The following is a 12,073-nucleotide window of genomic DNA, read 5'->3' as shown; positions in this document are numbered from 1 at the left end:
TGGTGGTGGAGGGGAGATGGTTCTATTTCCTGTTCGTTACACAAACTTCTGACCATGCTAATACCTTCAGGGAGTGGAGAGAACTGGACCTACGGACAACACGCTTCCGGGAGTGGAGGCTAAAGGGAGTGAGAGGCTTAGGGCCCTCACGTACCTTCGGGGAATGGAGAGCACCAGACCTGAGAGGGACACTCCCCTGGGAGTGGAGGATAAAGGGATTGAGAGGCCAAGTTTAAAAGCAGTGTTCAGAGGCCACTGAGACATCACTGCCTGCAGAATGGTGAGCGCTGGGAGACACAGCAGGCAGGAGGGGAGTTCCTGCAACTACTAGGCCCCCTCCCTCTTTGTTCATAGAATCATACAGCACAGAAAAGGCCCTTCAGCCCATTGAGTCCACACTGACACATGAGAAACACCTGAACTCCCACCTAATCCAATTTTCGAGCTCTTGGCCCATAGCCCTGAATGTTATGACGTGCCAAGTACTCAACCAGATACTTTTTAAAGGATGTGAGGCAACCCGCCTCCACCACCCTCCCAAGCAGCGCATTCCAGACCGTCACCACCCTCTGGGTAAAAAAAGTTTTTTCCTCACATTCCCCCAAAACCCCCTCCCCTCACCTTGAATTTGCGTTCCCTCATGACTGACCTCCTATTTAGAGGAGTTTTGCCCTGCTAGGTGAACAATATTCTGCTGCAGTGCAGAGGGAGCTGATATGTGCACAAAGGGTGACAGAGGAACCAAATCTAAAACCCTGAAAGTCACACTGCCGAGCTCCACACTGAAAATATTCTCTCAAAACCCCAAAACACCTCCTCAATTCACTCCCTAAACTCCCACTCCTCAATTCACTCCCTAAACTCCCACCTCCTGATCCAACATTTAATCCATTCCGCTTTTATTCAATCCCTGAATCCAAAAAGATAAATAAATGGTTGTCCACCTGTCGTATTTTCCATGGTAAGAATTCTCACAACACCAGGTTAAAGTCCAACCAAAGGTTGGACTTTAACCTGGTGTTGTTAGACTTCTTACTGTGTTTACCCCAGTCCAACGCCGGCATCTCCACATCGTGTTTTCCACGCACAGAGTCTGAAATCTCACTGGGACGTGTGTGAAAATTGGGTCAATTGAGAATTTAATCCCTTTAATTCCCTCAACAAACAACATAACTGTCAGCAGCGAGTTGCCAATTCATGTCTGCGCCCGCCTACCGAAATATCGAGAGAGTGCGTGATGATGTGATACATGCCTGATGTGACCAGATGTTACTTCATGCACTTTGGGTCAGGCATGCATCCACCCAGCAGAGATAAAAATCTTCCCCAGATGTGGTCACAGCAGCGACCACAACATCTGTACAACTGCAGCAAAATGTTTATATTCCATCCCACTTGTTGTAAGCAACAACATTCCACTTGGCCTTCTATCACTTGTTGTCACTGCATATTAACCTTTAGCGATTCATGTACCAGGACACCCAGATCCCTCTGTACCTCCGCATTTGGAAACTCTCTCCATTTAAATCATTTGCTGCTTTTCTATTCTTTCTGCTAAAGTGGACAAGTTCACATTTTCCCAATTACTTCTCCATTTGCTAAGTTTGTGTCTACACTGCTAGGGGGTGATCTTACCAGAAAAATTCCAAGTCCAGTATGGGCAGGAAAATGGGAAATTTTCTCACTTGTCTTTTGGGTGAGTTCAAATCCAGAATTTTATGCACTTAGTGCATGAAAAAATGGGTGAAACCATTCCTCGGCTGTAGGGGAAGGGGCGAGGCTTAAATCATCAGCAAGCCAGCTGGAGCAGCAGAAGGCGCTATTGCACATGTGCAGACCTTAGTGGCTGCACAAGCGCAATGGCAACCAGCAGTGGCCTGACAGGTTTGAGAGAAAGAATCCTGTCAGGCCTCTGCTGCTGCAGCGAGCCTCGATCCAGCCTCACCCCCCCCCAGCTATCGTGTGGACCCGCAGCCAATTGTGAGCCCCACACCACCCAGAAATATCACGTCTCCCTCTCTCCCTCCCTACCGATCGCCTGCAGAGTGGTAGCGGGCCTGGCACCCTACCCACTTGGCCCACCCTGGTCTGGACCTGCCCCTTCAGGACTCGCACCCTGGCACTGCCTGGAGGATAGTGGCCTCCAATTCTACCAGCGAGGCTATCATGACTGGTCCCCGTTCATGGAGATCATATGTGTTCCTCGCCAGAAAGAATTTGGAGGGCCGAAGGGCCTGTTCCTGAGCTGTAATTTTCTTTGTTCTCTTTGTTTTTTAGAAGCTCTCCCGGTGAGGCTGGATGATTGCGTCCTGGGCTCATCAATTACATTCAAATAAGGATTTAAATACATTTAAATAGTTTATTCAGCTTCTCACCGGAAGTGGGCAGGAGGCTGAATGTGCCGGAATTCCAGTGCCAGTAAGATCGCAAGAGGCAAGAAATCGGGCACGCATCTGATTTAAACATAGAAACTAGAAGCAGGAGTAGGCCATTCGGCCCTTCGCGACTGCTCCCCAATTAATTTGGATCATGGCTGATCATCAAATTCACTATCCTGATCCTCCCCCCTTACCCAAGAACAAAGAAAATTACAACACAGAAACAGGCCCTTCGTCCCTCCAAGCCTGCACTGACCATGCTGCCTGACTTAACTAAAACCCCCTACGCTTCCGGGCACCATATCCCTCTATTCCCATCTCATTCATGTACTTGTCAAGACGCCCCTTAAAAGTCACTACCGTATCCGCTTCCACTACCTCCCCCGGCAACGAGTTCCAGGCACCCACCACTCTCTGTGTAAAAAATCTGCCTCGTACATCTCTTTTAAAACTTGCCCCTCGCACCTTCAACCTATGCCCCCTAGTGATTGACTCTTCCACCCTGGGAAGAAGCTTCTGACTATCCACTCTGTCCATGCCTCTCATAATCTTGTAAATTCCTATCAGGTCTTCCCTCAACCTCCGTCACTCCAGTGAGAACAAACCAAGTTTCTCCAACCTCTCCTCATAGCTAATGCCCTCCATACCAGGCAACAACCTGGTAAATCTTTTCTGTACCCTCTCCAAAGCCTCCACATCCTTCTGGTAGTGTGGCGACCAGAATTGAACACTATGGGCCTGATTTTACCATTCTGAGTCTAAGTGCCGAATCTGGGCGTCAAATAGATCCGAGTCTGGAATCCCCTTTCCAGCGCGCCCAAACGTGTTTTGCTGGCTCCAGTCCGAACCGCACTTAGCACTGCTGGGACGATCGGAGCTCTGAACTGCGCCCGTGTCAGATCGCAGATCTGAGGAGTAGAAATGATGCCTTGACTTAAAATCATACCTGCGAGTAAATTTCTCACTCAGAATTACAATTATCTGTTAGTTTAAAAATATAACCAGTTCCTGTGCAAGCCACTCAGAAGCAATAAACACAGCTGCATGTATTTAACTACATTTGCAATTTGCATCATTCTTGCTTAACACAAGTAGCTGTTAATATTTCCATGATGCCACAAATCTGTGTTGTTAAACACAGGTAATGAGTGGGTGCCGAAAGATTTCCATGGACGAGTCTGTCAGTCAGTGCTCCCACTGATCCATCCTGTTCCAATATCTCTGTCCAGCTGCCTGGAAATCGTCGAGTCTCATCTGGAACAACTGAATGTGGTCAATAAATTATCTTTTTTGCCTTTGATGCTGAATTAAAAATCTCACCATTCACCGGACTCTGAAATGTCTTCCTGCACTTTACACTGGAGGCTGTCGGCTCTCTTCCAACTGGTCCTATGTTGGCCACTTCAGTCATTACTGCAGTTGAAGAAAAGTCTATGGTGACTGTATATTTCATCTAAAAGAATGCTGGCTTTTCACGCTGTGATATATGTGCGTTCAGTCTTTTGAGTTATGCCCCCTATTCCAGACATTAGATAAACATCCCTTCTGTTGTTTTTGTGGAGAAGCAAGGTCACATGACCCAGGACACCTACCTTTTGGCCAGTTTAATAATACAGACCCCCCCCGGGAGGCTGGCCCCTCTCGGCAGACCTCCCCCCCCACCAAACAGAAATCCATCTGAGCCCCCGCCTCCCCCCCCTCCCCAACCAGAGATCCATCTGAGCACCCCCCCCCTCCTCCGGCGGACGCCAGCGGAACGGTGTGAAGCCCGGTCACTTTAGCCGTGGCTCCAAGTCTGTGGCCAGGAAGGTGCTGCAGGCTCTCGAATGACTGAAGATGGTCAAGAAGGATGGTGAAGGATGCGATCGAGGCAGGCTGGGGGTGTGGTCTGCCGAGGGGGGCCTGCCTCCCAGGGGAGTCTGATCCTGGTGGGGGGGCGGGGTCAGCAGGGGATGGGGTGCACTGCCGGGGGGGCCTGCCTCCCGTCGGGGGGGATCTGCCTCCAGGGAAGGGGAGTCAGTCTGCCAGGGTGGTTAGCGGGGGGGGGGGGTCTGCCAGGGTGAGGAGGTGGAGAGATTGCCAATGATGGGGGGCATGGGCTGGATATCGGGGTGCTCTGAGAAGGATGGTCGAGAAGGACGGTGGCCGCAAGGTGACTTCACAAGGGCAGAGAGAGCTTCGGAGGTTCCTCTGCAGAATAGGAATCTGCTTCGGACTTTTATTCAGCAGGTCGTTCAAAGCGCGGATCCGGATTGGGCGGTGGTAAAATTGGATTTGGTGGTAGAGTGGGCGCGCGGTTCATTAAATCGATTTAAATGCATGCTAATGCATTTAAATCGTCGGGCCGCACGGTTCGGGCGTGGACCGGATCCAATCATCCGGCACCTCCCCCGTGAATACTGACATTTTAAATATGTCTGCCAGGGCCCCTGCAATTTCAACACTAGCTTCCCTCAAAGTCCGTGGGAATACTCTGTCCGGTCCTGGGGATTTATCCACTCTGATTTGCCTCAAGACAGCGAGCACCTCCTCCGCTTTAATCTGTAAAGGTTCCATGACCTCCCTACCTGCTTGCCCTATTTCCGTAGACTCCAGGCCCGTTTCAAAGAACAAACCATAGAAACCCTACAGTGCAGAAGGAGGCCATTCGGCCCATCGAGTCTGCACCGACCACAATCCCACCCAGGCCCTACCCGCTAACAAAAAACAATACAGCACAGGAACAGCCCTTCGGCCCTCCAAGCCCGTGCCACTCCCTGGTCCAAACTAGACCACTCTTTTGTATCCCTCCATTCCCACTCCGTTCATGTGGCTATCTAGATAAGTCTTAAACGTTCCCAGTGTGTCCGCCTCCACCATCTTGCCTGGCAGCGCATTCCAGGCCCCCACCACCCTCTGTGTAAAATACGTCCTTCTGATATCCGTGTTAAACCTCCCGCCCCCCCCTCACCTTGAACCTATGACCCCTCGTGAACGTAACCACCGACCTGGGAAAAAGCTTCCCACCGTTCACCCTATCTATGCCTTTCATAATTTTAATGATGTGGAGATGCCGGCGTTGGACTGGGGTGAACACAGTAAGAGTTTTAACAACACCAGGTTAAAGTCCAAGGTTAATTTGGTAGCAAACACCATTAGCTTTCGGAGCGCTGCTCCTTCGTCAGATGGAGTGGAAATGTGCTCTCAAACAGGGCACAGAGACACAAAAATCAAGTTACAGAATACTGATGAGAATGCGAATCCCTGCAGCCAGCCAGATCTTAAAGATACAGACAATGTGTGTGGAGGGAGCAATAAGCACAGGTTAAAGAGATGTGTATTGTCTCCAGACAGGACAGCCTGCAAGTCCAGGAGGCAAGTTGTGGGGGTTACTGATAATGTGACATAAATCCAACATCCCAGCTTAGGCCGTCCTCATGTGTGCGGAACTTGGCTATCAGTTTCTGCTCAGCGACTCTGCGCTGTCGTGTGTCATGAAGGCCGCTTTGGAGAACGCTTACCAATGTACCATGCAGACGCTACGACAACGGATGAATGAACACCGCTCGACAATCACCAGGCAAGACTGTTCTCTTCCTGTGGGGGAGCACTTCAGCAGTCACGGGCATTCAGCCTCTGATCTTCAGGTAAGTGTTCTCCAAGGCGGCCTTCATGACACACGACAGCGCAGAGTCGCTGAGCAGAAACTGATCGCCAAGTTCCGCACACATGAGGACGGCCTAAACCGGGATGTTGGATTTATGCCACATTATCAGTAACCCCCACAGCTTGCCTCCTGGACTTGCAGGCTGTCCTGTCTGGAGACAATACACATCTCTTTAATGCTCCCTCCACCCACATTGTCTGTATCTTTAAGGCCTGGTTGGTTGTAGGGATTCGCATTCTAATCAGTATTCTGTAACTTGATTTTTGTGTCTCTGTGCCCTGATTGAGAGCACATTTCCACTCCATCTGACGAAGGCGCAGCGCTCCGAAAGCTAATGGTGTTTGCTACCAAATAAACCTGTTGGACTTTAACCTGGTGTTGTTAAAACTCTTTCATAATTTTATACACCTCTATTAGGTCACCCCTCATCCTCCGTCTTTCCAGTGAGAACAACCCCAATTTACCCAATCTCTCCTCATAACTAAGCCCCTCCATACCAGGCAACATCCTGGTAAACCTCCTCTGCAATCTCTCTAAAGCCTCCACGTCCATCTGGTAGTGTGGCGACCAGAACTGGATGCAGTATTCCAAATGCGGCCGAACCAACGTTCTATACAACTGCAACATCAGACCCCAACTATTATACTCTATGATCCGTCTTATAAAGGCAAGCATGCCATATGCCTTATTCACTACCTTCTCCACCTGTGACGTCACCTTCAAGGATCGGTGGACTTGCACACCCAGGTCCCTCTGCGTATCTACACCCTTTATGGTTCTGCCATTTATCGTATAGCTCCTCCCTACGTTAGTTCTACCAAAATGCATCACTTCGCATTTATCTGGATTGAACTCCATCTGCCATTTCTTTGCCCAAATTTCCAGCCTATCTATATCCTTCTGTAGCCTCTGACAATGCTCCTCACTATCTACAAGTCCAGCCATTTTCGTGTCGTCCACAAACTTACTGATCACCCCAGTTACACCTTCTTCCAGATCGTTTATATAAATCACAAACAGCAGAGGTCCCAATACAGAGCCCTGCGGAACACCACGAGTCACAGGCCTCCAGCCGGAAAAAGACCCTTCCACTACCACTCTCTGTCTTCTATGACCAAGCCAGTTCTCCACCCATCTAGCCACCTCCCCCTTTATCCCATGAGATCCAACCTTTTGCACCAACCTACCATGAGGGACTTTGTCAAACGCTTTACTAAAGTCGATATAGACGACATCCACGGCCCTTCCTTCGTCAACCATTCTAGTCACTTCTTTAAAAAACTCCACCAGGTTAGTGAGGCATGACCTCCCTCTCACAAAACCATTCTAAATGCGCATACTTCTTATCTTTAAGAATCCTCTCCAACAACTTCCCTACCACGGACGTCAAGCTCACCGGCCTATAATTACCCGGGTTATCCTTCCTACCCTTCTTAAATAACGGGACCACATTCGCTACCCTCCACTCCTCTGGGATCTCACCTGTGTCCAGTGACGAGACAAAGATTTGCGTCAGAGGCCCAGCAATTTCATCTTTCATCTCCCTGAGCAGCCTTGGATAGATTACATCAGGCCCTGGGGATTTGTCAGTCTTTATATCCCCTAAAAAACCTAACACTTCCTCCCTTGTAAGATTTTCTCTAACGGATCAACACTCCCCTCCGAGACACTCCCAGTCAACACATCCCTCTCCTTTGTGAATACCAACACAAAGTATTCATTTTGGATCTCCCCTACTTCTTTGCGCTTTAAGCATAATTCCCCACTTTTGTCCCTGAGAGGTCCAATTTTTTCCCTGACAACCCTTTTGTTCCTAACGTATCAATAAAATGCCTTGGGATTCTCCTTAATCCTGTCTGCCAAGGACATTTCGTGACCCCTTTTTGCCCTTCTAATTCCTCGTTTGAGTTCTTTCCTACTTTCTTTGTATTCCTCCAGAGCTCCCTCCGTTTTTAGCTGCCTGGACCTAACGTACGCCTCTCTTTTCTTTTTGACCAATCCCTCAATTTCCCTGGTTATCCACGTTTCTCGAATCGTACCCTTCCTATCCTTCTTTTTTACAGGCACATGCCGATCCTGCAGCCCTAACAACTATTCCTTAAAAGACTCCCACACGCCAGATGTGGATTTACCCTCAAACAGCCTCTCCCAATCAAGAGCTGCCAATTTCTGCCTAATCCCACTAAAGTTAGCCTTCCCCCAATCCAACACCTTACCCTTGGGACACCACTCATCCTTTTCCATCACTATCCTAAAGCTAACAGAATTGTGGTCACTATTTGCCACATGTTCCCCTACCGAAACTTTGAAGACCTGACCGGGCTCATTCCCCAGTACTAGGTCCAGTATAGCCCGCGCTCTAGTCGGGCTATCTACATATTGTTCCAAAGAACCTTCCTGTACGCATTTTACAAATTCCTCCCTATTCAGACTCCCAGCCCTACCCGATTTCCAGTCTATACCAGGGAAACTGAAGTCTCCCACTACAACAACCCTATTTTTCCTGCACCTATCCATTATCTCCTGACATATCCATTCTTCCATTTCCCTTGGGCTGTTGGGCTGTTTCCTCAGTAAATACGGATCAATTTCCAATCAATTTCCTCAAAACCCTTTCTCTACTAATGCTGATTTCCTTCAGCTCCTCACTAAAACATGTTTCTCTCAGAACTTCTGATACGTTATTCATGTCTTCCCTTGTGAAGACCATAGCAAAGTATAAGCTTTATTCCTCAGCCAATTCTTTACTCCCCGTTATGAATTCTCCCATTTCTGACTATAAGGATCCTACATTCATTTTTTTCATTCTTTTTCTCTTTACATATCTATAGAAACTGTTACAGTCAGTTTTAATGTTCCTGCTAGCTTACTTTCCTTCTCTATTTTTCACATCTTAATCAATGGAGGCACGGTGGCACAGTGGTTAGCACTGCTGCCTCACAGCACCAGGGACCCAGTTCAATTCTAGCCCTGGGTCACTGTCTGTGTGGTGTTTACACATTCTCCCCATGTCTGCGTGGATTTCCTCCGGGTGCTCCAGTTTCCTCCCACAATCCAAAGATGTGTGGGTTAGGTTGATTGGCTATACTAAATTGCCCCTTAGCGTCAGGGGTATTAGAAGAGTAAATATGTGGGATTATGAGGATAGGGCCTGGGTGGGATTGTTGTTGGTGCAGGCTCGATGGGCCAAGAAATATATATATCATTAATATAAATGACAAATAACAGTGGGCCCAGCACTGATCCCTGAGGCACATCGCTGGTCACAGGCCTCCAGTTTGAAAAACAACTCTCTACAACCACCATCTGGCTTCTGTCAAGAAGCTAATTTTGTATCCATTTAGATACCACATCCGGGATCCCGTGAGATTTAACTTTGTGCAACAACCTATCATGCAGTACCTTGTCAAAGACCTTGCTAAAGTCCATGTAGACGACAGGCTTCTATCAGGTCTCCCCTCAGCCTCCGCCACTCCAGAGAAAACAACCCTCATTTGTCCAGCCTCTCCTTATAGCTCATACCCTCTAACCCAGGCAGCATCCTGGTAAACCTCTTCTGCATCTTCTCCAAAGCCTCCACATCCTTCCTGTAATGTGGCGACCAGAATTGAACGCAATACTTTAAGTGCGGCAAACAACCACCCCGGCTCAATTAAAAACTCTTTACTTGAATGGACACAATTATAACAAGATAGATGAATTGATAACAGAAAGAAAAATAACTGAATATGGTATGATAAACATTTCAGATACAGTTACTTGGTGACCAAGGCTGGGACCTGAATATCTAAGGGTATTTGTGGGAGAGATTAGAACTCGGGTACACTGTTTAAAAATAAGAGCCCTTTCGTTTAAGACAGATAAGAGGAGAAACGCTTTCCCTCAGAGGGCCATTAGTCTGTGGGATTCTCTTCCCCAGAGAGAGTGGAGGCAGGCTCATGGAATATTTTTAAGGCTCAGTTAGATTAATCCTTGATTGCAAGGAAGTTAAAGGTTATAGGCTTATACAGGGAAGGAGAGTTGGGGCCACAGTCAGATCAGCCATGAACTTATCAAATGGCAGAGCAGGCTTGAGGGGCTGAATGGCCTATTCCTGCTCCTAACCTTAGGTCGATTACCAAGACGCTGACTGGAATTCTCTAGTTAGCCTCTGGGCGTCTGAATGGTCTAAACCAGGTGCCTGGAGCTAACCTCCTGGTGGCAGACTGGATGATGTGGAGGTGCCGGCGTTGGACTGGGGTAAGCACAGAAGAAGTCTCACAACACCAGGTTAAAGTCCAACAGGTTTATTTGGTAGCAAATACCATAAGCTTTCAGAGCGCTGCCCCTTCGTCAGATGGAGTGGTTATCTGTTCTCAAACAGTGCAAACAGACACGCAGACTGGATGGCCAGCATTTCAGGCAAGCTTTGAAGTCCTCCCCCTTATCTGTCCATGGCTGTGCCCTCGCCTATCTTGTGGAGGAGTTTCCCATTCATAACGGTGGTCAGAGAGCCTTGGCCAGTTTTTTAGTTTAAAAATATTTAACATATTGAGAGTGCACTTCAAGATAGAGACACACTCTCTCTCTCTCTTGTCACATTGGCAGGTTGCAATTACATTCATGCTGGATGGTCACCTATTAGCCCTCCAATTTCAAGCTTCCTCTATCCTTAGTTGGGATCATGCCCATTCGCCACTAATTGGGGACCCTCACCTCGACTGAATCCTGTCCCAAATATCTGATGAGGAGAAATTTGATCCTTACTGCGATGTTGCATCAAGTGTGAATATCAATGGATTTTTAAACAATTCATTAATGGAATGTGGCCATCACTGGCTAGACCAGCATTTGTTGCCCATCCCTAGTTGCCCTTGAGAAGGTGGTGAGTCACCTTCTGGGACTGTTGCAGTCCCTGTGGTAAATTTATGATTGGTCACACAGGTATATGGAAGTGCCGACTCCTAATTCCATTCACCTACATTCCTAATATAAGGAGATTAACTGGAAGCAAATTGCTCTTTGGGAAAGAACCACTGAAGAGAAATTTGGAATTGTTTTTCACAGAAGAAATAATCTAAAATTGCTCTGGGCTACACAAAGAGAGCACATTTCCACTTCATCTGATGAAGGAGCAGCGCTCCGAAAGCTAATGGTATTTGCTACCAAATAAACCTGTTGGACTTTAACCTGGTGTTGTTAAAACACAAACTGACCCTGTGTTATGTAACGAGAAAGCTCAGTTATAATTCAAACATTAGGAAATCAGCAAGCCAAGAAAACAGAACAACATCGATTAACTGGGAATGTCCCAAATTCAACATTTGTATTTGGATGCTTTATTTTCCCATCATGCATAGAATATTTAATAAACTGAAACCTTTGACAAGAAAGTGTTGATTCTGGTTTTATTGTAAATGGTCAACTGGGAGCCAGCAGTCTGGCTTTGAAAAATCAAAAGGTTCAAGATGAATTTTTGAATCTTTTTATCATGCACCTTATCAATGGAAATGCAGTTTTCATTTTAAAAGAACTCATTGACAGCTGTTTCCATCTTATTTCATTCCTTTAAAAGTTATTAAATATAAACAACAAATGAAAATGAAGGAGCTTGGAATCAAGGTGTAACATTTTGTCAAGCAATTTGTCTAAGATCACACTGTACAAGAAACACAATTTAAATACCGAGTCTTTCATTAATTTCACCACATTGATCTGCTAGGTTTTGGATCCGTTCTTTAATTTGCTTTCTCAGTACACAAAACACAAAAGCTGACATTGCTAAGTATACATAGATCACACGTGTACCAATGATAACTAGAAAGAGAATGTTTACAATTTGTACAGGAAATGCACAATTTATAATCTGGTAATGGAAAGGCAAACAATTGTTCCCCACACATTTGTTGCTCTGAAATTTCAAATGTTGACCCATCTCCTTTTGTCAAGCATCATAGATGCCTCAGTTAAGAAGCTTTTCTGTTTTTTGGGCCACAAATATCACATCATGGGGCAAATATTTGGGTTTTGCTTTGGAGCAACTACCCATCAATTAGATTACAACCTTTTC

At 46.9% G+C, this 12,073-nt stretch overlaps 1 protein-coding gene across 1 annotated transcript in view; it reads right to left on the bottom strand.

Annotated features, from left to right (window-relative positions):
• LOC144507517 (protein piccolo-like) overlaps positions 1-12,073 on the bottom strand; it is a 351,797-nt gene that overhangs the window by 163,594 nt on the left and 176,130 nt on the right. The window lies entirely within an intron of this gene.

Source organism: Mustelus asterias, chromosome 19, assembly GCF_964213995.1.
Source record: "Mustelus asterias chromosome 19, sMusAst1.hap1.1, whole genome shotgun sequence".
In the NCBI taxonomy this organism is placed as follows: Eukaryota; Metazoa; Chordata; class Chondrichthyes; order Carcharhiniformes; family Triakidae; genus Mustelus; species Mustelus asterias.
The sequence above is the reverse complement of the archived record's forward strand: the minus strand, read 5'-3'. Positions and strand labels throughout refer to the sequence as shown.